Source organism: Ranitomeya variabilis, chromosome 4 (genome assembly GCF_051348905.1).
Source record: "Ranitomeya variabilis isolate aRanVar5 chromosome 4, aRanVar5.hap1, whole genome shotgun sequence".
Classification (NCBI taxonomy): Eukaryota; Metazoa; Chordata; class Amphibia; order Anura; family Dendrobatidae; genus Ranitomeya; species Ranitomeya variabilis.
In genome coordinates, this window is record NC_135235.1 from 174,487,874 (window position 1) to 174,515,835 (window position 27,962).

Here is a 27,962-nt window from a genome sequence, read left to right on the forward strand (position 1 = left end):
CAGTTAGATAGGGGGAAGTTGAAGCTAGGACACTGAAATTTAGACACTGCCCGGCTTGAAAGATGGAAAATAACTGGCTCATTTATGCTCTCCACCCAGCTCAGGCCATCCAGTAACTAGGGAGGTAGAAAGAAAAGCACTGCACTATCCTTGAACTGACAGAAGCAAGGAAAGTCAATGCTGAAAACTAACCCCTTAATATCAAATTACTGCAATCTATTTCTTGTCTTGTGGAGAAGATAAGTAGTCCAAAATCTTTTTTTTCTGGCTGTGCTTCCACAAAAAACTAATCAATATATACCAACTATTATTGACTTGTACAAGTAATGCATTAAAGCAGTGGATCCAACACATTGTGGAAGTGTCAAATAAGCCTTTGATTCCAAATTTTAAATTCACACTGGGCTAAAGTGGTAAGCTTCCATTTATCTTGCTTAAATGGCTATTCTCCTCAGGTTATTAAATTGCTTTGATTAGAAAGGATGAATATAAGCAAGTTTGCAATTGACTTGATTTTTCTATCTTCTTTCAGTCTTTATCTTACATAGTGTACAGCTGGTTTCCATGGAGCTCAACCACTAGTGCTTGCCCAGACCCTCTCCGAGAGCATGCGGTAGCATTCCAAGAAAGGAGTTAACTCTAGCATACTGGTCACGTCTCTCTAGCCCACTGATGTCTATACAGCAGTATATATGTGTGCACCTCCCTCCCTGTCAACTCCTGACAAGCTGCTGTTATAAATCTTGCAAAATCACCAACCCGCAGCATCATCTTCTCCCAGAACAATTCTTCTAATCCCAGCTCCCACTGTCTTTGAGCTATGTGCTTGTTCAAATGTCCAGTTATCTCTGTGTGTGAATACAGTGAGTGATTACAGTGTAGACTCAACAGATCACTGATAGCTGATTACAGAAAGGACTTGTGTTGGGACTTATAGTTCTCTACCCTACCAATATTACAAAACTAGGGGAGGAAAGATGGCCCTTCAGAAACCAGGAAATAAGAAGACTGCATAGCTCTGAGTTATTTAAGAAATAATTTGAGTATACCTTTTTAACGAAGATGTATAATATAACTGCACAAAAAGGAAAAAAAAAAAAAGGCATGAACCGCACCTCCAAAAATATTATATATTATATATATGTATAATATAATTGCCTTACCACGAGGCCCAAAATCAGGCAATATTATTATTATTATTTATTTATATAGCACCATTAACTCCATGGTGCTGTACATGAGAAGAGGTTACATCAAAATACAAATATCACTTACCGTAAACAAAACTAACAATAACAGACTGATACAGAGGGAAGAGGACCCAGCCCTTGCGGGCTTACATTCTACAGGATTATGGGAAAGGAGACAGTAGGTTGGGGGTTGCAGTAGCTCCGATGGTGTTGAGGTGGTCGTGTGCTCATTACAGGTTGTAAGCTTCTTTGAAGAGGTGGGTTTTCAGGTTTCTTTTGAAAGATCCAAATATGGTGGATAACCGGACGTGTTGGGGCACAGAATTCCAGAGGATGGGGGATATTCGGGAGAAGTCTTGGAGGCGATTGAGTGAGGAGCGAATAAGCGTGGAGGAGAGAAGGAGGTCTTGGGAGGGCCAGAGATTACGTGAGGGAAGATATTGAGAGATTAGTTTGGAAATATACGGAGGAGAAAGGTTATGGATGGCTTTGTAGGTCAGTGTTAGTAATCTAAACTGGATACGCTGGGAAATTGGGAGCCAGTGAAGGGATTTGCAAAGAGGAGAAGCAGGAGTGTAGCGAGGAGAGAGATTAATTAGTTGGGCAGCAGAGTTAAGGAGGGACTGAAGGGGTGCGAGAGTGTTATAAGGTAGGAGACAGAGGAGGATGTTGCAGTAGTCAAGGCAGGAGATGATTAGGGCATGCACAAGCATTTTGGTAGAGTGAGGGTTGAGGAAAGGACGGATTCTGGAAATATTTTTGAGCTGGAGGAGACAGGAGGTGGCGAGAGCTTGGATGTGAAGTTTGAAGGACAGGGCAGAATCCAGGGTTACTCTGAGGCAGCGGATTTTGGGGACAGGGTTAAGTGTGATTTCATTTATTTTGATAGATAGATCAGGTAGGGAAGATATGTGAGGTGGAGGAATGATAATTAGTTCAGATTTGTCCACATTGAGCTTGAGGAAGCGAGAGGAGAAGAAGGAGCATATGGCTGATAGACAATCTGGGATTCTGGAGAGCAGAGAGGTGACATCTGGGCCAGAGAGGTAGATCTGAGTGTCATCAGCATATAGATGGCACTGGAAGCCATAGGACCTTATGAGTTGTCCCAGGCCGAGTGTATAGATTGAGAAGAGTAAGGGCCCAAGGACAGAGCCTTGAGGGACACCAACAGAGAGGGGGCGAGATGAAGAGGTAGCATGGGAGTAGGAAACGCTAAATGTGTGGTTGGTAAGGTATGAAGAGATCCAAGATAGGGCGAAGTCTTTGACCCCAAAGAAAGAGAGGATCTGTAGTAGGAGGCAATGGTCAACTGTGTTGAAGGCAGAGGACAGGTCTAGAAGGAGAAGTATAGAGAATTGTCTGTTAGCTTTGGCTGTAAGTAAGTCGTTAGTAATTTTGGTCAGGGCAGTCTCAGTGGAACTATGGGGATGGAAGCCAGATTGTAGGTTGTCGAAGAGAGAGTTAGATGCAAAGTGAGAGGAAAGTTCAGCATGGACGTGCTGCTCAAGGAGTTTAGATGCAAATGGGAGCAAAGATATGGGGCGATAGCTGGACATAGCGCTTGGGTCAAGTGATGGCTTTTAGAGGATAGGTGTGATTGTGGCATGTTTGAAAGCAGTGGGGAAGGTACCAGAAGTTAGTGATGGGTTGAAGAGATGGGTTAGGGATGGGATTAGTTAGGTGGTGAGGTTGGGGAGGAGGTGGGATGGGATGGGGTCAAGTGCACAATATGAACCAGCTGGACATCACTATTTAAAAAAGTAAATAACAGCCCTCACCAAACAGAAAAAACATATAGCACATATGTTCATCAAAACAGTAGACACACCGACAGGACCTGATATAGCGGTTGTCAGGCTTCACCAATGTCAGTCTTTCACCATATTAAGAAATGTCAGCAGCTAGACAGAAAAAGCTAATGTGTATGAATAAGTTACCATATCAATATCTAAATGAGCAAAAGAAACACTGAGAAAGAGCAAGCCTCAAGTATAGAGAGTCAAGGCTGGAGCTTTATTATACTGCTCTGCCTTCTCTGAAAAGCAAATCGGTAGCACTTTTTTCAATGGATCGTCTATTACAGCTCATTCCTATTCAAGTGAATCAGACTGATATGCAATACAAAACACAGCTCAAGGACAAAAGGGATTTTTTAAATCTGGCCAATTTTAGTGATTTTTAAGAACCCTTATAATGTTAAGTGTAATCATAGTGAACACCTAACATTTTAGCAATAAGTGTTCAACATTTGATGTCAGTATCACATAATTTTTTTCTCATTTGTTATCAGTGTGCAATCCGTATTGTAACAAAACACTCCGGGATCGCCTTTGCTGGGGTCAAAGGTCACGTGGTTTGTGCATTAAACTCTGAGGCGACAGCAGGTTTCCAGGTAAACTGACCTCAGGTCAGGTTTATTAAAGTGAAAGCAAATACAGAAAACAAATCATAAAAATAAACCCTTGCCTGTCCGGCACTTACTAAACAAACACGTTCCTATCTAACAACTGGGGGGGCTACTCCCACCCAGCAAACATAACACAGGTCATGAGCACAGCTCTTACTCACATTGTCTCACACAGACAGGCATTCTGTGTGCCCCAGGCTGACACCTGAAACCTCCAGCTGGTCAGCCTTTATTCCTGCAGTTATTAACCCCTCGGTATCCTGAAGATACTGAGCGGCCTAATTCACATAGGACAAATACCTGGGCGAGATATACCTGCCCCCGACTACCAGGCCGACATGACTCTTACATATCCTCCCCCCCTGCTCAGACCACTCCGGTCGAGCAAAGACACTCCTGAAACAGTGCACTCGGGACAGGGCATCAGCATTCCCCATCTGTACCCCGGGGCGGTGCTCCACCGTGAACGAGTAAGCCTGCAGGGCAAGGAACCACCGGGTTACCCGACTATTATGGTCCTTGTGGAGGTGCATCCATTTGAGAGGGGCATGGTCCGTGACCAGCCTAAACTTCCTACCTGCCAGGTAATATTTGAGGGAGTCGAGAGCCCATTTGATGGCTATGCACTCTTTTTCAACCACGGCATACCTCTGCTCATGCACATTCAGTTTCCGACTGAGGTAGAGGACCGGGTGTTCGACTCCGTCCCTGACCTGGGAAAGTACAGCTCCAATACCAGTATCAGAAGCATCCGTTTGCACCACAAACTCGCTGCTGAAATCAGGAGTCACTAGTACGGGCTGAGAGCACAAAGCCCGTTTCAGGCTGTGGAAGGCCTCTTCAGCCGCTGAGGTCCATTTTACCATGACGGAATCCCTCCCTTTGGTAAGATCCGTCAAGGGGGTAGCCATGGCCGCAAAGTTGGGTATGAACCGGCGATAATAGCCGGCAATGCCCAGGAAAGCTTGAACTTGTTTCTTGTTCACTGGTTGCGGCCAGCCCTGAATTGCCTGTATTTTGTCGATCTGGGGTTTAACCACTCCTCTGCCAATCACATAGCCCAAGTATCGGGCTTCTTCAAGGCCGATGTGACATTTCTTGGGATTCGCCGTTAAGCCTGCATCTCTCAGGTCATCAATCACCGCCTGTACCTTCCGGAGGTGAGTTTCCCAGTCCACGCTGTAAATTATGATGTCGTCTAGGTAGGCAGAGGCGTACTGCCTGTGGGGCCTCAAGACTCGATCCATCAATCTCTGGAACGTTGCTGGGGCTCCATGAAGTCCAAACTGCATGTAGATATACTGGAACAGCCCTTCCGGTGTAGCAAATGCCGTCTTCTCTCTGGCCGCCTCGGCCAGAGGGATCTGCCAGTACCCCTTTGTTAGATCCAGGGTCGTAATATATCGGGCTTTACCCAGCCGATCGATCAACTCATCGACCCGGGGCATAGGGTAGGCATCAAATTTAGAAACCGCATTCAGTTTCCGAAAGTCATTGCAAAACCGTATAGAGCCATCCGGCTTAGGTATCAACACGATTGGACTGGACCAGGCGCTGTGCGACTCTTCAATGACTCCTAAGTCCAACATGGCCTTCACCTCCCGGGAGACGGCTTCTCGGCGTGCTTCCGGAATCCGGTATGGCTTCACATGAACTGTGACACCAGGCTCTGTGACAATCTCATGTTCCACTAGCCTAGTCTGGCCAGCTTTTTCCGAGAAAAACTGTTGGTTCTGTAACAAAAACTGCTTAACCTCAGATTTTTGTCGTTCAGACAGAGTCTCGGCAATCTGCACCTCCGGTATGGTAGGTGAGCAAACCGGACGGGGCAGATCCGCTGTTAGGGCAGCGCGGTCTTTCCAGGGTTTTATCAGATTCACATGATAAATCTGCTCTGGTTTTCTCTTACCAGGCTGGTGCACTTTATAGTTCACTTCTCCAACTCGTTCCATGACCTCAAAGGGGCCCTGCTATTTTGCCAGAAATTTACTATCCACCGTAGGGATTAGGACCAACACCCTATCCCCGGGTGCAAACGTACGGACCTTGGCGCCTCTATCATAACTTTGCCTCTGGGCTCCCTGGGCCTGTAACATATGTTCCCTAACAAGGGGCATGACAGCAGCAATCCGGTCCTGCATTTGCGTTACATGGTCTATTACCGTTTTAAAGGGAGTGACTTGACCTTCCCAGGTTTCTTTTGCGACGTCCAACAGTCCACGGGGACGACGGGCATATAATAGCTCGAAAGGCGAGAATCCTGTGGAAGACTGGGGAACTTCCCTAATGGCAAACAGCAAATAGGGTAACAAGTAATCCCAGTTCTTCCCATCTTTGTCTATCGCCTTCCGGAGCATCTGTTTTAAGGTTTTATTGAACCGCTCAACCAGGCCATCTGTTTGAGGGTGATAGACAGACGTACGCAACTGGTCTATTTGTAAGAGCCTGCAGAGCTCCTTCATCACCCTTGACATAAAGGGAGTCCCCTGGTCGGTGAGTATCTGTTTTGGAATTCCCACCCGACTAAACACGTGTACCAACTCTTTGGCGATCGTTTTGGTAGCAGTGTTACGCAAAGGGATGGCTTCGGGATAACGAGTGGCATAGTCCATGATGATGAGGATATGTTGATGCCCACGTGCGGACCGGGGAAGGGGCCCAACCAAATCCATCCCAATTCTCTCAAACGGGACCCCAATAACAGGGAGGGGTACCAAAGGGCTACGGAACCGAGGTTTAGGTGCCGAGATTTGGCACTCTGGACAGGACTCACAATAGTTACGCACATCATTGTGTATTCCGGGCCACACAAAACAATGCAATATCCTTTCTATGGTTTTTTGTACCCCCAGGTGTCCCCCCATTATATGTCTGTGGGCCAGGTCCAGTACCTTCCGCCGATAAGGTTTGGGTACCACTAACTGTTGCACAGTGTCTTCCCCTTTTTTCTCTACCTGGTAGAGTAAATCATTCTCAAGAACCATGTACGGGTACGCTAGCCTAGTGTCAGGTTCCACGGGTACGCTATCTATCACTTTTACATTTTTCCTAGCCTGAGTCAGGGTAGGATCTTTCATTTGTTCGCTGTGGAAGTCATCCAACTGAACTCCCAAATCGGGTAGGCAGGGTGCTGGATGACTGTCTGCCTCCGCCTCTCGCTGAGTGTCCTCAGTTTCCTCAGTTTCCCCCGCCATAACTGAGAAGGGGAACTGAAGGTTAGATTCAATAACCTCCCCAGCAACATCTTCCTGTGGGGTCTCGTCTAGGAACTCGGGACCTCCAGATGGCATGGGGGAAGATTCACGGTTACAGCTACCGTGAAGGAGCTACTGATTCTCCCACAACTGCCAGAAATGAGGAAAATCCCTGCCCAGGATTATATCATGTAACAGTGCGGGAACGAATCCCACTTTGTGTTGCACAGACCCATAGGGAGTGGAAATCAGTATGACCGCCGTTAGGTACGAGCAGGTGTCACCATGCACACACGTTACAGAGAATTTGTCAGACGAACCAGACGGAAGTGCCACCAGACTGGCTTTCACCAGAGTCACCACACTTCCAGAGTCTAGTAACGCCACAACACTTTTCCCATCAACAGATAATTCACACAGGTGTTTTGCTATATCATTTTGGCCCGCATTCACATTCACCAGCTGTGTAACCAAAGACATGCGTTTCTTAGAGTCTATAACATCGCACTGCATGGGTTCAGTGGTAACAGGACAGTTCGCAGAAACATGGACCTTCTCAAGGCAACGAAAACACCTAACAGGCCCCCTACTGAGACCACCGTCCCATACTCTCGGTCTCGGAGCGCGAGCAGTCCCGGGTTCCTCCCCCACAGTTTTTGGCGATTTTCCTTCACCCGTAATCGCTGGAACAGTCTTACCGGTTCCACGAGGAGGAGGCACAGACCGGGTGCTGGCGGTGTCGTCGGGAAGTCCTTCTGCCACGGAATAACGCTCGACCAACTCCACAAGTTGATCCGCTGTCGTGGGATTTCCTTGGCTTACCCACTTTTTCAGCGCTGGTGGTAGTACCCTCAGGTACTTGTCCAAGACAATCCGCTGGATTATTTCGGGCGTTGTCAGTTCCTCGGGTTGCAGCCATTTCTTTGTCAAGTAGATCAGGTCGAACATCTGAGACCGCGCCGGTTTATCTTGCTGGTATGTCCACTGGTGTACCCTCTGTGCACGGACAGCCGTCGTCACACCGAGCCGGGCCAGGATCTCAGCTCTCAGCTTCTCAAAGTCCTGCGCGACTTCCGGGTCCAAGTCATGGTAAGCTTTTTGGGCCTCGCCAGAAAGAAACGGAGCAATTAGATCGGCCCATCGTTTCTTCGGCCACTTCTCTCTCAACGCTGTCCGCTCAAACGTTGTCAGGTACGCCTCGACGTCATCTTCTGCGGTCAGCTTTTGCCAGTATCGACTCACATGGATCCTCCTGGACTCTGCTTCCGGGTTAGCCTCAGGCATGCTCAGCAAGCGTTGCGCCACCTGTTGGAGAAGCTGGCGGTCTGCAGCCGTCATGTCCAGTAACTCCTTCAGCTGTGCGGCCATCAAGCGATTAGCTTCCTGCTGTGCGGCAGTGGCCTGCACTAGTGCTTTCACCACGTCTTCCATACTGTCGCCTGTGCCACGGAGTGCCCGCATTCTCCACCACAATGTAACAAAACACTCCGGGATCGCCTTTGCTGGGGTCAAAGGTCACGTGGTTTGTGCATTAAACTCTGAGGCGACAGCAGGTTTCCAGGTAAACTGACCTCAGGTCAGGTTTATTAAAGTGAAAGCAAATACAGAAAACAAATCATAAAAATAAACCCTTGCCTGTCCGGCACTTACTAAACAAACACGTTCCTATCTAACAACTGGGGGGGCTACTCCCACCCAGCAAACATAACACAGGTCATGAGCACAGCTCTTACTCACATTGTCTCACACAGACAGGCATTCTGTGTGCCCCAGGCTGACACCTGAAACCTCCAGCTGGTCAGCCTTTATTCCTGCAGTTATTAACCCCTCGGTATCCTGAAGATACTGAGCGGCCTAATTCACATAGGACAAATACCTGGGCGAGATATACCTGCCCCCGACTACCAGGCCGACATGACTCTTACAGTATGCAATCCATTTTTTTTACTCAGCAGCTATTAATCTTTTAGGCCTCTTTCACACATCAGTTTTTAGCAGTCAGGCACAATCCGGCTAATTTTGAAAAAAATGGATCCGTTGCAAATTGTGAAAAACTGATGCGACTGATCCGGGTTTTTTTCAAAATTCGCCGGATTGTGCCTGTCGGCAAAAACCTGATGTGGACCTTACAGGACCATTTATAGTTTACTATTACAAAATTGCACTGTATTTGTAAACATTGTATGTTATACTTTGGCTCCTGTTTTTTTCTCACACCTACAGATTTGACTGGGTGAGTCTCATCTGATTTTCGGAAGAAAATTGTGCATGCTGCAAATTGTTTTACATGCAGATTCAATGAAAGAAAAAAAATCATTCTCTGCACTGCCCCATTGAATAACATTGGTCCGAGCGCGATTCATTCATTTACCAGATATCACTCGGACCGAAAATATGGTTGTGTGCACAAGCCCTAAGTGATTGCAAATAGTATTTGTGCCCCACGATATTTTATCAATTTTTATTATTGTGAGATAGTTATAGAGATTGATATAAATATTTCACAGCATGACTTTAGATTTCACAACATCCTTAGATTCAATGGAAATATATTGTTCAAACAACCATTTTTCACATAAAGATATTGCAATAAAGGAGCCAGTCTTTGCATACAAGCGAAAAACAGTACTAGAAAAGAGAACGCCACCTCGGCCTCAGGTAGGAAACGTCGGAGACATGTGGAGGCTTAATGTAAGAGCCCACAATTCTGAAAGCCTCTCTAGTGAAAAACAATTACCGCAGAATGTCTCCTGGGTTCATGGAAGAATCTACTATGCCTACACAAACTTGCCAGTGGGCCACACAATAATTGGAATTACTGTATGAGTTTTTATTTGTTTGTTTTTAAAGCCACATTATAGCAGGAACATGCAACAGCACAAACAAGGAGGATCGAGCTGGAGAAAGAAGTACCATAATTTTGACAAAAATGTTAAACTGCATACTCAAAATGGTACCATCAAGTGTTCTCAATCAACCAACAGATCATACAATAAAATAACAGGTCAAAATAGTTTTCATAAAGGTACTTTTCTACTCAACTAGCATGAAAAATAATATCTGTGACAGTTTTTGCTTTTAAAGTAGTTTGCCATACTGGCACTGTAATGGGAGTTTCCCTCTCAGCACCCCCTCCGAGTCACGACGTGGATCAGCTGCTATGTAATAATACATGCCCCCTGCAGGACCCACACTAACCAGCTGATCATAGAGCAAGAAAAAGAAGTTAAGTCATGGCTAAATTGCCAAGATTATTGATGTTTTGTGGTAAATGCTACAGTTGATAGTGGAAAATGTCAGACTTCAGATTTTCTCCCAAAAAATCTCCGATTTTCAGTCACCAAGACAAAGTTGGGCTCCTAAACAAGGGAATGGCAAGCTAGCCCACATTCCTCTTGGATCCGGTGAAATCTTCTCTAAGAAGCTGCCAATGCAAAGGCATTAATACAGTTAACAAGAACTTCTTTAGCCTCTAATATTCAGCTAGTGAGTTATCAAGGGTGAAGGAAGCTCTACAACATCAAGGCTCCTTGCTGGTTATGACATTTACGTCTGAAAAAAAAAACTAACCTCCACAATTCCGGCAATTCTGTATATGGCAGTACAAAGCTCCGCTGGAGAGTCAATGCTCCTTACACTTGGTGTTGGTGCTGCGGTTTTGTGCTGGTGGGGCGGCGCGGTCTGGAGTCATGGGGACCCAGTCTTGCAGCATGGGTGCAGTGAGACACCAGGCCGTCTGCCCTGCTGCTGCATTGCCGCTGTGGCGGTGGTCGGCGTGCGGCTCGACTCCTTGGGGGTGATGGGGACTCCTTTCATTTGGTGTTGTGTGGCAGCCATTGTTGCTGTGGTTTTGTGCTGGTGGAGCAGCGCGGTCTGGAGACTCTGGGCCGTCTGCTCTGCCGATGCATGGCTGCTGTGGCGGTGGTCGGCTCATGGCTCCGCTCTGTTAGGGAGGTAGGACCCACTACGACGTTTGCCGTGATGTGGCAGTGGGCTTCATACAGTCTGATCAGAATGTTAAACTAAGAACCTCATGTTCAGTTATATACATTTTTGCCGAGAGGCATTAGATCATTATATGATTTTTGGTGGTGCTGTCCTCTCTCTTTTTTTCAGCATATTTACATATGTAGACACAGCTCCTGGTGGTTCTGGCGGCACAGGGGACCTGAGAGTTACACTTTAATATTTCAGTATAATGCGACAAATATATTTTACAATCACCACTAGTTAGTTCATCACTCCCACTGGCAAGGAGGGCTACAGCAGGTAGGGGCTGAAACTGATCACAGTCAGACAGCTGATCCCACCAGCAGGTCTATTGACTTCAGAGTGTCTTATTTATGACAGCGTCTCTGATGGGAAGTTGATCAAATGTATCACTGTCGTTTACAGAGCAGAAATCGGTTAAAGGGAACCTGTCAGCAGGACTGTGCACAGTAACCTACAGACAGTGTCAGGTTGGCGCTATTATACTGATTACAGTGATACCTGGTGATGAAATCCGTCTTGTGGTTGTTGTGTAATCTTTATTTTCAGTTAATGATATGCTCATGCTCTGGGGCGGCCTGTAGGAGGGTCTACATGTGGTGTTCTGATTAGGTATTTGGTATGGCTTCTGACAGGTCACTGATCCCTCACTGACCTGCCCTCTAGTTTACATAATGAATAATATATATGCATACTCAAAACAAAAACCCTTCTGTGCTGCAGCATAATTGCCTGTTACTGTGTTTATAATTGTGGTTGTGGTTATAATTATGGCTGAGGTTATCCATGAAAAAATTCATTTTAAAATGACGCCCACCGCACCTGCGCAACAGCAGCTACTGGTGTACATAGAGGCAATCCAATAGCTGCTATTGCACATGCGCCGGCGGTACCATCTTGCTAGAGAAAAAAAAATTTCCTCCTCCAAGATGTCGCCTGCGCAATAGCAGATATCGGATTTTGTTTTAATATCAGGATAAACTCGACCATATTAAACATGTGATTATGCTGCAGCGCAGGTGTCACGGCTGGCACCTGCCTGCAGAAGCGCTTTTTTTTTTCCAGTATGTACTTATAATATTATAAATATAAATAGACTGGATACATTTTAATTCAATCTATGAATGACTAAGGATAAGGTCAGACAGCACTGTGGTGAAGTGGTTATTACATAGTTAATGTCAGGGCCGGCATCAGCACCCGGGCAAGTGACAGAGCCCTGAGTTGTTAATGTTTGGATCAATATATGGGGCCTATCATACACTGGAGCACTATATATGGGACCATTATATATGGAGCATTATATGGGGTCCATCATACAATTGAGCATCATATATGGGCCCATTATATATGGAGCATTACATGGGGCTCATCATACAATTGAGCATCATATGGGCCCATTATATATGGAGCATTACATGGGGCTCATCATACCCTGGGACATTATATATGGAGTCCATCATACACTGGATAATCATATATGGGGCCCATCTTACACTGGAACATCATATATGGGCCCATTATATATGGAGCATCATATGGGGCCTATACTGTATGGAGCACTATATGAGGCCCATTATATATGGAGCAATATATGAGGCCCATTATATACTTAAGCATTGCATGGAGCATTATATGGCACCCATCATATACTGTATGGAACATTATATGAGGCCCATTACGTATGGAGCAATATATGTAGCTTATTATAATGTATGGGGCATTATATGGGGCTCATTAAACTGTTTGGAGCACTATATGGGGATCATTATTCTGTATCTAGACAAAAAATTCAGAGGTCTTATTTGTATAAAACTTCCACTTTATTGAGAAAGTGTTAAAAATGTAAAAAAAAAAAAAAGCACAGTTACATGCAGTCATCACACCAGTGAACAACATGTTTCAGCCTATAACAAGGCCTTAGTCATGGTCTCACTAAACAGACACACATAGACATTAAATAGCTGCCGAGCCGCGACCCTGGCTGACGAACGGACCCCTGGAGTGAGACGAGGACGGTGAGCTGACTAAAATATTTCTTTTTTCTCATTATACTGTATGGGGCAATATATGTGGCTCATTATTCTTTATGGAACATTATATGAGGCCCATTATACAGTATGGAGCAATATATGGGGGATCATAATGTATGGACCAATATAAAGAGGCCTATTATATACTGTATGAAGCAATATATGGGACTCATTCTGTATGGAGCACTATACGAGGCTCATTATACTGTATGGAGCATTATATGGGGTCCATTATTCTGTATGGAGCAATAAATGGGGCTCTTTATTCTGTATGGAGCACTATGTGGTGCCCATAATACTGTATGGAGCAATAAATGGGGCTCATTATTCTGTATGGAGCACTATGTGGTGCCCATAATACTGTAAGGAGCAATATATGGGGTTCATTATTCTGTATGGAGGACTATACTGTCTGGTTTCTGAGCTATTGAAGAATATAGATATTTAGATATCCTCAGGATGTAGACAGTGGTGAATACATTGGTGGAGGAGGGGCCGCCGACTCACATCATGTCTGCTGTGCGGACAGTCATGTTACCGGAGACCGGAGAAGAGCGCAACAAAGGCAAGGTGAGTATGTGTTGGTTTTTTTTTGTTCGTTTTTCATATATGTATTGGAAGTTGGCATATATATAGGAGGCTATGTGGGGGCTCATAATATATATAGGGGCCATGTAGGGGCTCATACTGTATATAGAGGGGCTATGAGGGGGCTCAAACTATGTGGGGACTCACACTGTATATAGAGAGGCAAAGGGGGGCTCATACTGTATTTAGGGGCTATGTGGGGTTTATACTGTATATAGAGGGGCTATGAGGGGGCTCATGCTGTTTTTGGGGGGCTATGTGGGGTTTATACTGTATATAGAGGGGCTATAAGGGGTCTCAAACTGTATATAAGGGCTATATGGGGGCTCATGCTGTATATCAGGGCTATGTGGGGTCTCATACTGTATATAGAGGGTTGTGGGGCCTCATACAGTATATAGTGGAATGTCAGCATACTTAAATCTGCTCAATATTAAGTGATACAATATTTATATAAAAAATAATTATACTTATGCTATTATTGTGCAGAATTAATTTCAGCCTATTGGTTTGGCCCTCACAACAGTCTTGGTCTCTCATGTGGCCTGTCGGGAAAATTAATTGTCCACCCCTGGTTTAGAAGACTCACTTTATAGAGGCTTTCTGATTAAGGAAATGTAATCACTTATGCATAAGAAAGGTGATAAGTGTCATTGTGTGATAACAGCATTTTAATTGACTGCAGTTTCTTGCTCAGGATCCTCATCTCTTGACCAAAGATGGTTTCACCTTCTGTCCTGCACTGCATCCCACAGACAACCCAAAATTTTGAATGGCCACTGTTTAAAGCACATATGTCAAACTTCGTTATACTGTATGGGGCACTATGAAGGCCCATATTGTATGGAGTACTATGTGAGGCACATTATACTGTATAGAGCACTCTGTGGGGCCCTTTATACTCTATGGAGCAATATGTTAGGCCATTATACTGTACAGAGCACTATGTGTGTCCATTAAACTGTATGGAGCACTTTTTGTTGCTATTATGCTATATGGAAGGTAATCGAGGACCCCTTCATACTGTATGGATGACTATGTGGGGCCAATTATACTGTATGGAGCACTCTTTGTGATCATTATACTGTATGGAGGGCTGTGTGAGGACTACAGTTGGGAGAATCATACTGTGATGAGGTCAACATTCTTTGCCGGGGGGTACAGAAGGGTCATTACACCGTGCATGTGGAGGGTACTGTGTAGAAATTCACGGTGGGGGTATCATACTGTGTTTGGGGGGCACTTTTGTTGACATCATACTTTATTATCTGTATTATTCAAGGGTTTTTTATGCTTTGTTATTGCAAATTTAAATTAGGCTATTGGCCATATTCTTTTTACTGGTCTAACATAAGTTATATTATTCCAATATTTTATTCTAAGATCTATTAATTAAAATGTATTTTGTTCGTGGAACAACCCCTTTTAAGTTAGTTTACAAATGAAAAAGTTAATCGCTATATTGATAAGGAAAAACTTCCCCAATTGAAAACAAATTTTAAGAAATATTAAGGTTGGCTCACAACTTTGTCCAAGCTTTTAATTTTTGCTTTCTGTGTATTTGAGTTTGACATCCTGGTTTAAAGGTTTCTTTCTTTCTGTGATGGTGATGCAGAAAAAAAGAAAAGGAGTTGTCCACTATGTTATATGTTATGTTATTGATGACCTCCCTTAGTGTCTGTGGTGTTTCGCTCCAACACTTTTTACATTTGGTTGGCCATGCACATTAATAATAAGGCACATTAGATTATAGTCAGACTCTGCTGACAATTATTTAGGCTATCAATGCATATTATGACAAATACTAAAAATGGGGCGCCCACCAAATAGTTTTTCCAGTGGCCTCTATTGCCCTTGCATGTCTTAACTACTGATTTAAAGCAGAATAAGTGTATGCTAAAGCACTGTAAAACTGTGTGAAATATAGTTTGCACAATCCTCGTGCCTCTATTAACAATACTCTATTTACGAAGGTTTTATAAGCAATTCACGTCTTCGTAAAGCATCTCCTCTAGGTTATATAAAGAAAACGCCTGTAGCACTTGTTGAATCACAATGACCTTTCAGCAGGCATCATTATCTGATTGTACATTTTATAGACCATAAAGCAATGGCGCAGTGCCGTCACCTCCTCTCCAGCCCCCCCCAGAGTAACCTCTCTCAGCCTCAGCCTCCCTCCCCAACCCCCTCATGTTCCTCCTCTGTTTATGAAGTCTCAGGAAATACCACAGAACACATTCTCCTCTCCACCAGTGAACGCAGACCATGTGACCTGCGAGGACCTGCATTTCTCACAGAGAGAAATATTTGATTCCAGGAGTCAGGCACTGGGAGCCTGCACCTCCTCCTCCTTCCTCCACTTCAGGGATCAGCAGTTTTTTTTCCCTGGCCAACATACTGGATTCATTTCTTCCCTTGAATTAGAGGCTGAAGCTCATCTCATGTTGACTGGCTTCCAGCCCCGACAGCCCTTTCATGATCTGACCGACTCACGTCACTAGCATTCATCCGAGAAAAGCATTTTAGGTCAATGTGCTATCTGTGACTCCGTTCTCATCCACAAGAACGTAGAGGTGTGCTGACATTTACAAGGTTAAGGTGACAAAAACTCCACTGATGTACTTCATATTGCAGATAACCAAGAGCCCTCACTACAGGTTCCCTCAGAGAGAAGGCCAAGAGCCTAGATGCGATATTCCACTCTTCACCCAAAGACAGAATCATATGAATTTGCTATACAGAAAAAAACAAACACCATTCGGACAAGAACAACATGAGTTGGAGAAGAAGGAATTAACCAAATAACCAGGGCAGAATTTGCAGCACATTATTGGGCAGCTATATACAGGACAGCACGGCGGCTCAGCAATTAGCACTGTGCTATATGTAGGACAACACAGTGGTTACAACTGTACTATAGAAAGGGTAGCATGGTGGCTCAGTGGTTAGAAATATGCTATATGCAGGACAACAGTGGCTCAGTGGTTAGCACTGTACTATATACAGGGTAGCATGGTAGCTCAGTGGTTCGAACTGTACTATACGTAGGGTAGCACGATGGCTCAGTGGTTAGCACTGCAACTTTGCAGCGCTGGAGTCCTGGGTTCATATCCCACCAAGAACAACATCTGCAAGGAGTTTGTATGTTCTCCCTGTGTTTGTGAGACCCAAAGGGGACAGCGAAGCTAATGTCTGCAAAGCTCTGGAATGGCGCTATACAAGCGAGTAAATTAAATAAATGAATAAAAATAAAAGGGAAATGGCTTAATTAGAACTTGGACAATGGTTATCTTTTGCCAACATACTGTATATCAGACACAACACCACTAACATACATCATCAACTAGAAGTGGTCCACACAAAAGATAAAAGTCACCTGAACATCTTTTAAAAGTTACAAAAGAACATTCGTTCATGATGGCCATCAGCTAATTACTCTCTGATTTTGTCTGCTGCTGTTGTCTGACAAGTGGATGGCAATGGCCAATATGTGCAATTTGTGTATAAACTGCTTAAGGGTATGTGCACACGTTGCAGATTTGCCTGCACTGATTCTGCAGGTCTTGGCAGAAAACGCAGGTGCGTTTTTGCGCGGTTTTGACGCGTTTTTGATGCTTTTTTTATGCAGTTTTGTATGCGTTTTTGAAAGCTAAATTAAGATGTATTATTGAACAAAAAAAAAAAAAGATTTGTGATGTCATGTCTTGTCCAACCTCCTCTTTATTTGTCCAACCCACACTCCATTACACACACAGATAGACAGATAGATAGACAGATAGATACATAGATAGACAGACAGATAGATACATAGATAGACAGAAGGAATTAGATAGATGTAGATAGATATATGGATAATTAGGCTACTTTCGCACATCAGGTTTTAGCCGTCAGGCACAATCCTTCGAGTTTTGAAAAAAATGGATGTTTTTTTTTTTGCCGGATCCGTTTTTTTCTCTGAGCTGTATTAGCGACCGGATTGCGCCAGATGGCCACATGTTTCATCCGTTTTTTTGTGTGAAAGCAGCCAGATATATGGATAGATATATCTATCTACAGATATATCTATCCATCTATAAATATATCTATAGATCGACATAGCCATAGATATATAATAGCAAGGCCGATGTTTCTTAAAGGGAATCTGTCACCTGAATTTGGGGGGTCCTTTTTTGGGTCATATGGGCGGTGTTTTCGGGTCTTTTATTAACCCCTTTTTTCCCCGCTGACCGCACGCTGGTCGCGACATTGACTTGCCGTTGATTCGCTTTCCTCCCCAGTTAACGCGTGCGCAAAGCAATCTTGCCTTGCGCACGTGCAGTATGCTTTGCCCAACTGCGGGCAAAGCCGAAAACCTTTAGTGTGCATGCGCCGGCGCACTATGTCCCGTAAGTATCTTGCTGTGTTCCGGGACATAGTGCGCCGGCGCATGCGCACTAATGCTTTTCGGCTTTGCCCGCAGTTGGGCAAAGCATACTGCGCGTACGCAAGGCAAGATTGCTTTGCACACGCGTTAACTAGGGAGTAAAGCGAATCAACGGCAAGTCAATTTCGCGACCAGCGTGCGGCCAGCGGGAAAAAAAGGGGATAATAAAAGACCCGAAAACACCGCCCATATGACCCAAAAAAGGACCCGCCAAATTCAGGTGACAGGTTCCCTTTAATGAGCGTTTAATTAAAAAAAATGCAAAAAAATGTCGTGGGCTCCAGCGCAATTTTCTGCGCCAGAGGGGGAAAGCCGATGGCCGGGGGCCAATATTTGTAGCCTGGTAAGGGGTTAATACCCATGGCCCTTCCCAGGCTATGAATATCAGCCCGCAGCTGTCAGCGTAGCCTTTACTGGCTATTAAAATAGGGGGACCCCAAAAAAAGGTGACGTGGGTTCCCCCTATATTTTATAGCCAGAAAGGCTACGCAGACAGCTGCAGGCTGATATTCATAGCCTAGAGAGGGGCCATGGATATTGCCCCCCACCCCGGCTACAAATACCAGCCCGCATCCGCCTGTTGTGAACTTTATTTTTAGGCTCCCTCTAGTGGTCACAAGCGGTACTGTGTAGTGTTGTCTTTCTGCAGGTTGGCTGCATCAGCTGGTTCGTTATCCTTGGTTGGCTTCCTATTTAGCTCACCTGGATACTCAGTTCCTTGCCTGCTATCAATGTATTCAGTGCTCTTCAGATTCCTTGTGATTACCTTGCTCCCAGCCTCTCCAAGACAAGATAAGTTTTTGTCCGTTCATTTTTTGATTATAAGCATTCATCATGTTTCTTGTTCTGCTTGCTAAGATGTGATCTCCTCGCTTGCTGGTTGCTCTAGGGGACTGAGTTTCTCCCCCCACACCGTTGGTTGGTGCGGGGGTTCTTGAAATCTCATTGTGGATATTTTGTAAGGGTTTTTTACTGACCGCACAGACCCCTTTACTATTTTCTGCTATCTAGTATTAGTGGGCCTCATTTGCTGAATCTGTTTTCACCCCTGTGTATGTGCCTTCCTCTTACCTCACCGTTATTATTTGTTGGGGGCTTCTACATCTTTGGGGATTATTTATTATTATTATTTCTCTGGAGGCAAGAGAGGTCTTTCTTTCTCTCTAGGGGTAGTTAGTTCCTCAGGCTGGCTCGAGACGTCTAGGATTTTTAGGCACGTTCACCGGCTACTTCTAGTGTGTTTGGATAGGTTCAGATTTGCGGTCAGTCCAGTTTGCCACCTCCCTAGAGCTTGTCCTATGTTTGTTACTTAGCTGGAGTAATTCGTGATCTTCAACCACTAAGGATCATAACAGCCGCCCCAGAAATGGACCATCTCTAAGGCGTGCCAATTCCGGCACTTAGCCCCTCTCTTCCCACTCCCGAGTAGCGGTGGGATATGGGGTAACAAGGGGTTAATGTCACCTTGCTATTGTAAGGTGACATTAGGCCAGGTTAATAATGGAGAGGCGTCAATAAGACGCCTATCCATTATTAATCTTAGAGTAGTGAAAGAGTTAAAAAAAAATTAAAACACATCCAGAAAAAAGTATTTTATTATTCTTAATTTAACCATACTTACCATACTCTGTCGCCTGCAAAAAACGTAAAATAATAAACCGTATACTCCCTGTCCGACGCAGTCCAATTAATAACGAGTGTCCCACGGCGATCTCCCCTATAGAACAGTGACATCGGGTGATGTCACCGCTCTATAGGACCTCCAGTGACACACTGACAGGAGACAATGGCTCCTGCAGTGCATCACTGAGGTTACCTCAGTTCAGGGTCTCACTTTATGCCATTGCTGTGTGGGAACGTTCTCACACAGCAGTGCCAAAAGTGAGAGTAGGGACTATATTTTACAGTGGAGGAGGAATACAGTGCGGAAGGATATCTTCCTCCCGTCATTGTATTACTGGAGCCCCTAGAGAGCGGTCGCATGAGCTGATGCTCTCCACGGGAGATCGTGGGACACTCGTTTTTATTGGATTTCTGCGGATCAGGGAGTATATTGGTTGTTTATTACTTTAATATTTTTTACAGGTGACACTGGCTTCGGGGATCAAAGTGACAAGTGATGGTGAGTATTTACTCTAATGTTATATGTACTGTATGTCTATATGTATGTATTGTATGTAATGTATGAATGTACTGTATGTAGTATGAATGTAGTATGTATGTATGTAGTATGTTGTATGTATGTATGTAGTATGTATGTATGTAGTACAAAATCTGCAGCAAACAATACTCACCTGTAACACACACAGGTGGATTATAATGCAATACAGAGACCTAAATGTGAATAGGACTTTATGGGTCTTGGAAAATAAGAATTATCATTCAATAAGTCATCTATTTGTTTCATTTTTTTCCCACAAGTAGCAAATATAGGTAAAGAAAACTTAGCATTCTGATATCTTCCTACATTCCTTCCAACAATCACCTAGCGTAAGGGTATGTAGAAGCGACACTCACCTGCATTTCTCAATGCACTTTTTCCCTTCAGGCTATTAGTGCTTCCTTTTCATCTTTTACTTGTGTAAATCCTCCTGAAATAAATTGTAAGAAAAATATATTTGATTAATTATCCATATTTGTGTTGTAATGTTACATTGCTTTAAATAAATCTAACTTGATGTACACTGCCCATACCACGGGCATTATATGCTGGCTGCACGATTACAGCCAAGTATGTTTTGCTCTGAGATCCTCCAATAGATGTACAAATTGTATTTTCTCATTTTCTGCATAGCTATGTTCCATTTTACCGAGATGGTTCAATTTATAAATTGCTATGGCCAAAGAAGTTCTGTGAAAATATATAAACTTTCCTAAAAAGAAAGTTGAGTTTGGAGACAACCATTAAAGAACTGCAGTATTAGTCACCCTGCATAAACTTCTAATCCAATTCCCTGCAGGCACTGCCAGAAGAATAACTTTTTCCATCAGAAGTTTTAGCACACGACATAGATATGATAGATGATAGCAGACGATCCCTGCTATTTATGGCCTCTCTAGGTACTACAGCATTAAAGTTTAAAACATCTTAAGGTACCTTCACACTGAACAACTTAACAACGAAAACGATAGCGATCCGTGACGTTGCAGCGTCCTGGATAGCGATATCGTTGTGTTTGACACGCAGCAGCGATCTGGATCCTGCTGTGATATCGCTGGTCGGAGCTAGAAGGCCAGCACCTTATTTCGTCGCTGGCTCACCCGCTGACATCGATGAGTCGGCGTGTGTGACGCTGATTCAGCGATGTCTTCACTGGTAACCAGGGTAAACATCGGGTTACTAAGCGCAGGGCCGCGCTTAGTAACCCGATATTTACCCTCGTTACCATTGTAAATGTAAAAAAACCCAAACACTACATACTTACATTCCGGTGTCTGTCGCGTCCCCCGGCATCCGCTTCCCTGCACTGTGTCAGCGCCGGCCGGCCGTAAAGCAGAGCACAGCGGTGACGTCACCGCTCTGCTTTACGGCCGGCGCTTACACAGTGCAGGGAAGCGGACGCCGGGGGACGCGACAGACACCGGAATGTAAGTATGTAGTGTTTGGTTTTTTTTACATTTACACTGGTAACCAGGGTAAACATCGGGTTACTAAGCGCGGCCCTGCGCTTAGTAACCCGATGTTTACCCTGGTTACCCGGGGACTTCGGCATCGTTGGTCGCTGGAGAGCTGTCTGTGTGACAGCTCTCCAGCGACCTCACAACGACGAAACAGCGACGCTGCAGCGATCGGCATCGTTGTCTATATCGCTGCAGCATCACTTAATGTGACGGTACCTTTAGGCTACAGACATGATAAGGATACATATGCACATGACTAATCAGAGAATTTGTAGCTCTGAACCGAACATATCCACTTTTTTTAATGCATGGTAAAAAACTGCATTGATTTGGTATTACAACCAACTATATAACTTAGCACAAGTTATTTCAAGCTAAATCTTGACATACCTGTAATTAATTGATACAATTCTGCCACCACTACGGGGAGCATGGGCTGCTAAACTATTAGTGAACATAAATTAAACTGAAAAAAATGAATACAGGTAGTCCTCGACTTACGACGTTGATCCGTTCTTACACGGCGTCGTAAACCGAATTTCGATGTAAGTCGGACCATACATTCATACAGTACTGTACCATAATAACAGTACAGTACTGCAAACACTTAGCCTATCCAAACACCTATCCTAACACAGTACCCTACATAATTAGGGTGTTATGGCGTGCAGGAGACTCATTTTCCTCGTGTAACCGGGTACAGTGTACAGTACTGGACTCTATTCTTCTGCCACTGCACGTAGTTGCATGTAGTTCGACTTACGACGCAAACCGTGTAAGTCGGAACGAGGCCTCGTATAAAGCGTTGTAACCACGAAACGATGTAACTCGAGACCGTTGTAACCCGAGGACTAACTGTACAATAAAATAGTTTTGAACCCAAAGATTATATTAGATAACTGAGCTATGAAGTATAGGATGGGTGCAAATGTTAGTTTACATTTGCAATCTGCATGAACTAGAGGCGGTCAGCGGCTGCAATAGCTCAACAGTAAATATATTGGATTCCCATTGTAAATGGGGACCATACAAAGATAACACAGAGCCAGAAAGCCTTGTAGTACTACCGTAATCATCCTCTGCCCAATAAGTACATTAAGAGCTCCACATTAACAGCTTTCAAAGTAAAATATTTGCAGATATCACATCAATAGCTTGCATTGTTCTTTTGCTGGTATAAAAAAGGTTATTCTCTTCTCAAAGGAGAAAATGTCTGTAAGGCAAAACACAAGGTCATGGAGCATGAGCGCTCCCTCCACCCTGTGTGCTCTAGAAAAATCCTGGAAAATCATTTCCTAATAAAACATTCCTCCCTAGCATTTCTAGCACACCAAGGCAGCTTTATATTCTCTTTAGAGAAAGTTGTGGAGGATGCCTGTGAACAGTAGAACATTTTCTGAGAGCAGATCCTCTCAAACAATGGCACAATTGTTATATTGGAGGGGTGGAGGGAACACAAGTCATGAATCTACACCTCAGCAATGTGCTATCAGTGGGAAGCTGGAGGAAAGCAGTATATCTGCCATTAGGAGCTGCCAACAGGCCATACAAATGTTTGGTTTCACGGCTCCTCAACTTAACCCCTTTTGTAAGCTTGGAGTTGTCAAGCTTCTGGTGTACACAACTACAGGGTTTGGTAAAGAAAAAAGCATTCATCAGCATCATCCTGGTAATTACAGTGACCACTAACCAGATCAGTAGTAATTGTCATAGGAGATGTTGAATAAGTCCTGCAGTCATCAGATCAGCTAATCAGTGGTCTATGAACAGACTGCTAATGGGCTTTTAGATCGCTCACGGAAGATGGATAGGGCAAAGGGAAACTGTCCTTCAAGTAATAGCTTTTATATGTATAGAAATTATTTAAATTCATAGATGAAAAAGAAGGAGAAAATGTAAAAAAGTTCAGAAGATAGTCCACATGTTTCCATCTCATTCTGCCCCAATAAATAATGGAAAGCAGGGTTACCATTGATGTATTACAGTAAAAACAGTCCTGCTGGGTTAGCCCTGTGGATTGTACTAGGTACATTTGAGAAGAATAAAGCAAAGGGGAAGGATAAATAAGGAAAGAAGAAATTAAGATGTAGAGAAGCATAGATCCAAATAAATGTGAAAAACAATACAACTAAAAGCTAGGCATCATGAAAGCTCCTAGAGGTATTTAATGTCTGTCTAATGTCTGAGTGGGAGCCATAAGGGGCAACAAATAAGCCTACTAGGGTCCTTCCAATCTTAGTATGTGGAGAAGTCACTTACAGCTGAAAGCTCACTCACGTCATATAGGTGTAATAACGATGGACTGTTCTGTTGCTTTCCTACCCCTGAAGATAACAATTGCGCTATGTGTATTGTGTCATGCGGTTTAACATGTAATGTGAATGGTGATGTGTGTCTTTTATAATGTGTCATAGTAATGTACAGCGTATAAGTAATGTAAAGTGTTAATGTGTAATGTGAGTAGTGCATAGTGCAAAGGTAAGTACAGGATTAGATTAGAGAGAAGATAAGTACTGTTTATATATAGTAAGTGGTTTAGCAACTGTATAGGACACATGATAAGAACAATAGGTTTATTCCATAGAATAAAACATACATAATGATAGAACTAGCCCATGTGTCTACCATTCCACGCAGTGGGACACTTCTAGTCTTCTTCCTCTCTGAAGAGACAATTTGCATATTTCCCAGAGGAGCATTGCGGCTTTAAGTCTCCTCACCTCGACATGCTTATTATGTCACTCTCCACAAGGAGAAACGATACTTCTTGAATCCCGGAAAGGGTTGATGTAATTTGAATGGGGCTGCATAGGAAAGATGATTAGGGGCTGTGGGGAGAACAGGGGGATGATGAGGGGCTGTGTGGAGAAGGGGATGATGAGGGGCTGTGTGTAGAAGGTGGGAGTGAGAAAAAGCCTCTCGGTGTAGCGGTGAGTTCACCTCAGTTCACCTGGAGAAATTTCTCAAACTAAACTGTGGTGAACTCTCTGAGCTCAGCGCTGCACTGTGAGAGTTTCTCACTATGCTAGCTGTCATCTCACAGAGGTCACCGCAGTTCAGCCTCGATGAGAATGCAGTCTCAGTGACCAGCGGATACCTCGATGATGTCACCATTACTCACTGATGCTACGTTTGCAGCAGCTCATTCATCAGTGGTTCTCAGCCTTGACGGTCGCATCTTGGCACTGTCCAGGTTGAAAACTGTTTTATCCCCAGACATGGATTACGGCGTGGGACAGAACGATGGATAGGCGAGGGATTGTTGTTTTTTTACTTTTGTTTTATTACAGGAGACGATGACTTCAATGGAATGGGCGATGACGTGAGTATGGATTAATTTAGATTCATTCTGTGTCATTCTTTCAATTAAAGGACTTTATTTTTGCTGTGTGTTTATTTAACATACAACTATAGGATTAGTAATGGATGGGTGTCTTACAGACGCCCCTCCATTACTAAACCGTGGGCTTGACATCACTGGACAAGACAAAGGTGACATCAACCCTACAAATATGAACCCCACTTGCCACCACTACAGGGCAAGTGGGAAGAGCCAGGCAAAGTGCCAGAATTGGCGTATCTAATAGATGCACCTTTTATGTGTGGCTGTGGCCTGCTGTTTTAAGGCTGGGGGGCAATATCAATGGCCCCTTACCAGCCTGAGAATAGCAGCCCCCAGCTGTTTGCTTTGGCAAGGCTGGTTGTCAAAAATGGGGGGATCTCATTTTTTTTATAATTATTTATTTAACCCCTTAGTGACAGAGCCAATTTGCTACTTAATGACAAGGCCAATTTTTACAATTTTGACCACTGTCACTTTATGAGGTTAGAATACTTTAATGGGTCCCGCTGACTCGGAGACTGTTTTTCCTGACATATTGTATATTTCACCAATATGAGTTGTGTTTTTTATGAAAAAAAAACAAACATGGCAAAAAAGTTAAAAATTTAACAATTTTCTAACTTTTAATGTTTATGCCCTTAAATCACAGAGATATGTCACACAAAATAGTTAATTAATAACATTACCCACATGTCTACTTTACAGCAGCACAATTTTGGAACCGGATTTTTTTTTTTGATAGGAAGTTATAAGGGTTAAAAGTTGACCAGTGAGATCTCATTTTTACAACAAAATTTACAAAACCATTTTTTTAGGGACACATTTGAAGTCACTTTCGGGAATGTAAATGACAGAAAATACCCAAAAGTGACACCATTATAAAAACTGCACACCTCATGGTACTCAAAAACACATTCAAGAAGTTAATTAACCCTTTAGGTGCTTCACAGGATCTGAAGCAATGTGGAAGGAAAAAATTAACATTTAACTTTTTTTCATAAACATTTTACTTCAGAACCAGTATTTTTTATTTTCCCAAATGTAAAAAGAGAAAATGAACCACAAAATTTGTTGTGCAATTTCTCCTGAATACACAGATACCCCATATGTGGGGGTAAACCACTGTTTGGGAGCACGGCAGAGCTCAGAAGGGAAGGAGCGCCGATTGACTTTTTCAACGCAGAATTGCCTGGAATGGAGATCAGAAGCCATATGTTGGAGAGCCCCTGATGCACTTAAAACAGTGAAACCCCCCCACAAGAGACCCCATTTTGGAAACTAGACCAACCAAGGAACTTATCTAGATGTGTGGTGAGCACTTTGAACCCCCAAGTGTTTCACTAAAGTTTATAATGTAGAGCAGTGAAAATAAAAAATCATAGTTTTTTCCACAAAAAATGATATTTTAGCCTCCAATCTTTTAATTTCCCAAGGGTATCCAGAGAAACTGGATCCCCAACAGTTGTTGTGCAATTTGTCCTGAGTAAGCTGAAACCCCATAAGTGGGGGGAACCACTGTTTGGGCTCATGGCAGAGCTTGGAAGGGAAGGAGAGACGCTTTGGAATGCAGAATTTGATGGATGGTCTGCTGGCATCATGTTGCAATTGCAGAGCCACTTATGCGCCTCAACAGTAGAAATCCCACACAAGTGTCCCCATTTTGGAAACTAGACTTCCCAAGGAACTTATCTAGATATGTTGTGAGAACTTTGAACACCCAAGTCTTTCACTAAAGTTTATAACACTGAGCCATGAAAAAAATATATTTTTTTCCACAAAGACGATTTTTCAGCCCCCAATTTCAGCCCTCAATTTTTAATTTTCACAAGGATAACAGGAGAAATTGGACCCCTAAAGTTGTTATCCAATTTCTCCTGAGTACGCTGGTACCCCATATGTGGGAGAAAATTACCGTTCGGGCACATGTTGGGGCTCGGAAGGGAAGTATTGACATTTCGGAATGCAAACTTTGATGGAAGAGTCTGCGGGCGTCATGTTGCGTTTGCAGAGCCCCTGATGTCCCTAAACAGTTGAAACCCCCCCCCAAGTGACCACATTTTGGAAACTAGACTCCCCCAAGGAACTTATCTAGATGTGTTTTGAGAACTTTGAACCAGCATGTGCTTCACTAAAGCTTATATCGCAGAGCCATAAAAAATCATTTTTTTTTTTTCACAAAAATTATTTTTTCAGCCCCCAATTTTTTTAATTTTCATAAGGGTAACAGGAGAAATTGGACCCCATATTGTCCCGAGTACGCAGATACCCCATATGTGGGGGTAAATCACTGTTTGGGTGCACGGCAGAGCTCGGAAGGGAAGGAGCACCGTTTGACTTTTTCAACGTAGAATTGGCTGGAATTGAGATCGGACGCCATGTTGCGTTTGGAGAACCCCTGATGTGCCTAAACAGTGGAAAACCCCCCAATTCTTACTCCAACCCTAACCCGAACACACCCCTAAACCTAATCCCAACACTAACCATAACCCTAACCCAAGCACACCCCTAACCCTAATCCCAACCATAACCCTTACCACAAACCTAACCCTAACACACTCCTACCCCTAATCTCAACCCTAACACTAACCCCAACCCTAACCCCAGCCCCAACTCTAACCCTATTTTTAGCCCTAACCCTAACTTTAGCCCCAACCCTAATTTTAGCCCCAACTCACTTTAGCCCCAACTCACTTTAGCCCCAACTCACTCGAGCACCAACTCACTCGAGCACCAACTCACTCGAGCACCAACTCACTCGAGCACCAACTCACTCGAGCACCAACTCACTCGAGCACCAACTCACTCGAGCACCAACTCACTCGAGCACCAACTCACTCGAGCACCAACTCTATACCTAATGGGAAAATGGAAATAAATACATTTTTTATTTTATTATTTTTCCCTAACTAAGGGGGTGATAAAGGGGGGTTTGATTTACATTTTTTTTTATTTTGATCACTGTGATAGACCCTATCACAGTGATCAAAATGAACCAATAGGAAAACTCTCCTATTGTTGCCGGTCGGCAGATCATTTTTTTCTTACGAGAAGATGCTGGCGGCCGTGGGGGGAAGGCAGGCGGCCCCAGGGACACCAGGAGGTACTGGGGGAGAATCGGGAACCTATTTGCGATCACATCAGAGGAGAGAGAAATTAAATGGGAAATCAGA

General features: G+C 43.8%; 1 protein-coding gene across 7 annotated transcripts in view; it reads right to left on the reverse strand.

Annotated features, from left to right (window-relative positions):
- The window catches only part of ZMIZ1 (zinc finger MIZ-type containing 1), a 626,177-nt gene that overhangs the window by 271,898 nt on the left and 326,317 nt on the right, over positions 1-27,962 (reverse strand). For all 7 annotated transcript variants that reach the window (XM_077259396.1, XM_077259401.1, XM_077259397.1 and 4 more), the window contains one exon: positions 20,346-20,419. The gene's annotated coding sequence lies outside the window, so the exon portion shown is untranslated. The remainder of the gene's footprint in view (positions 1-20,345; positions 20,420-27,962) is intronic.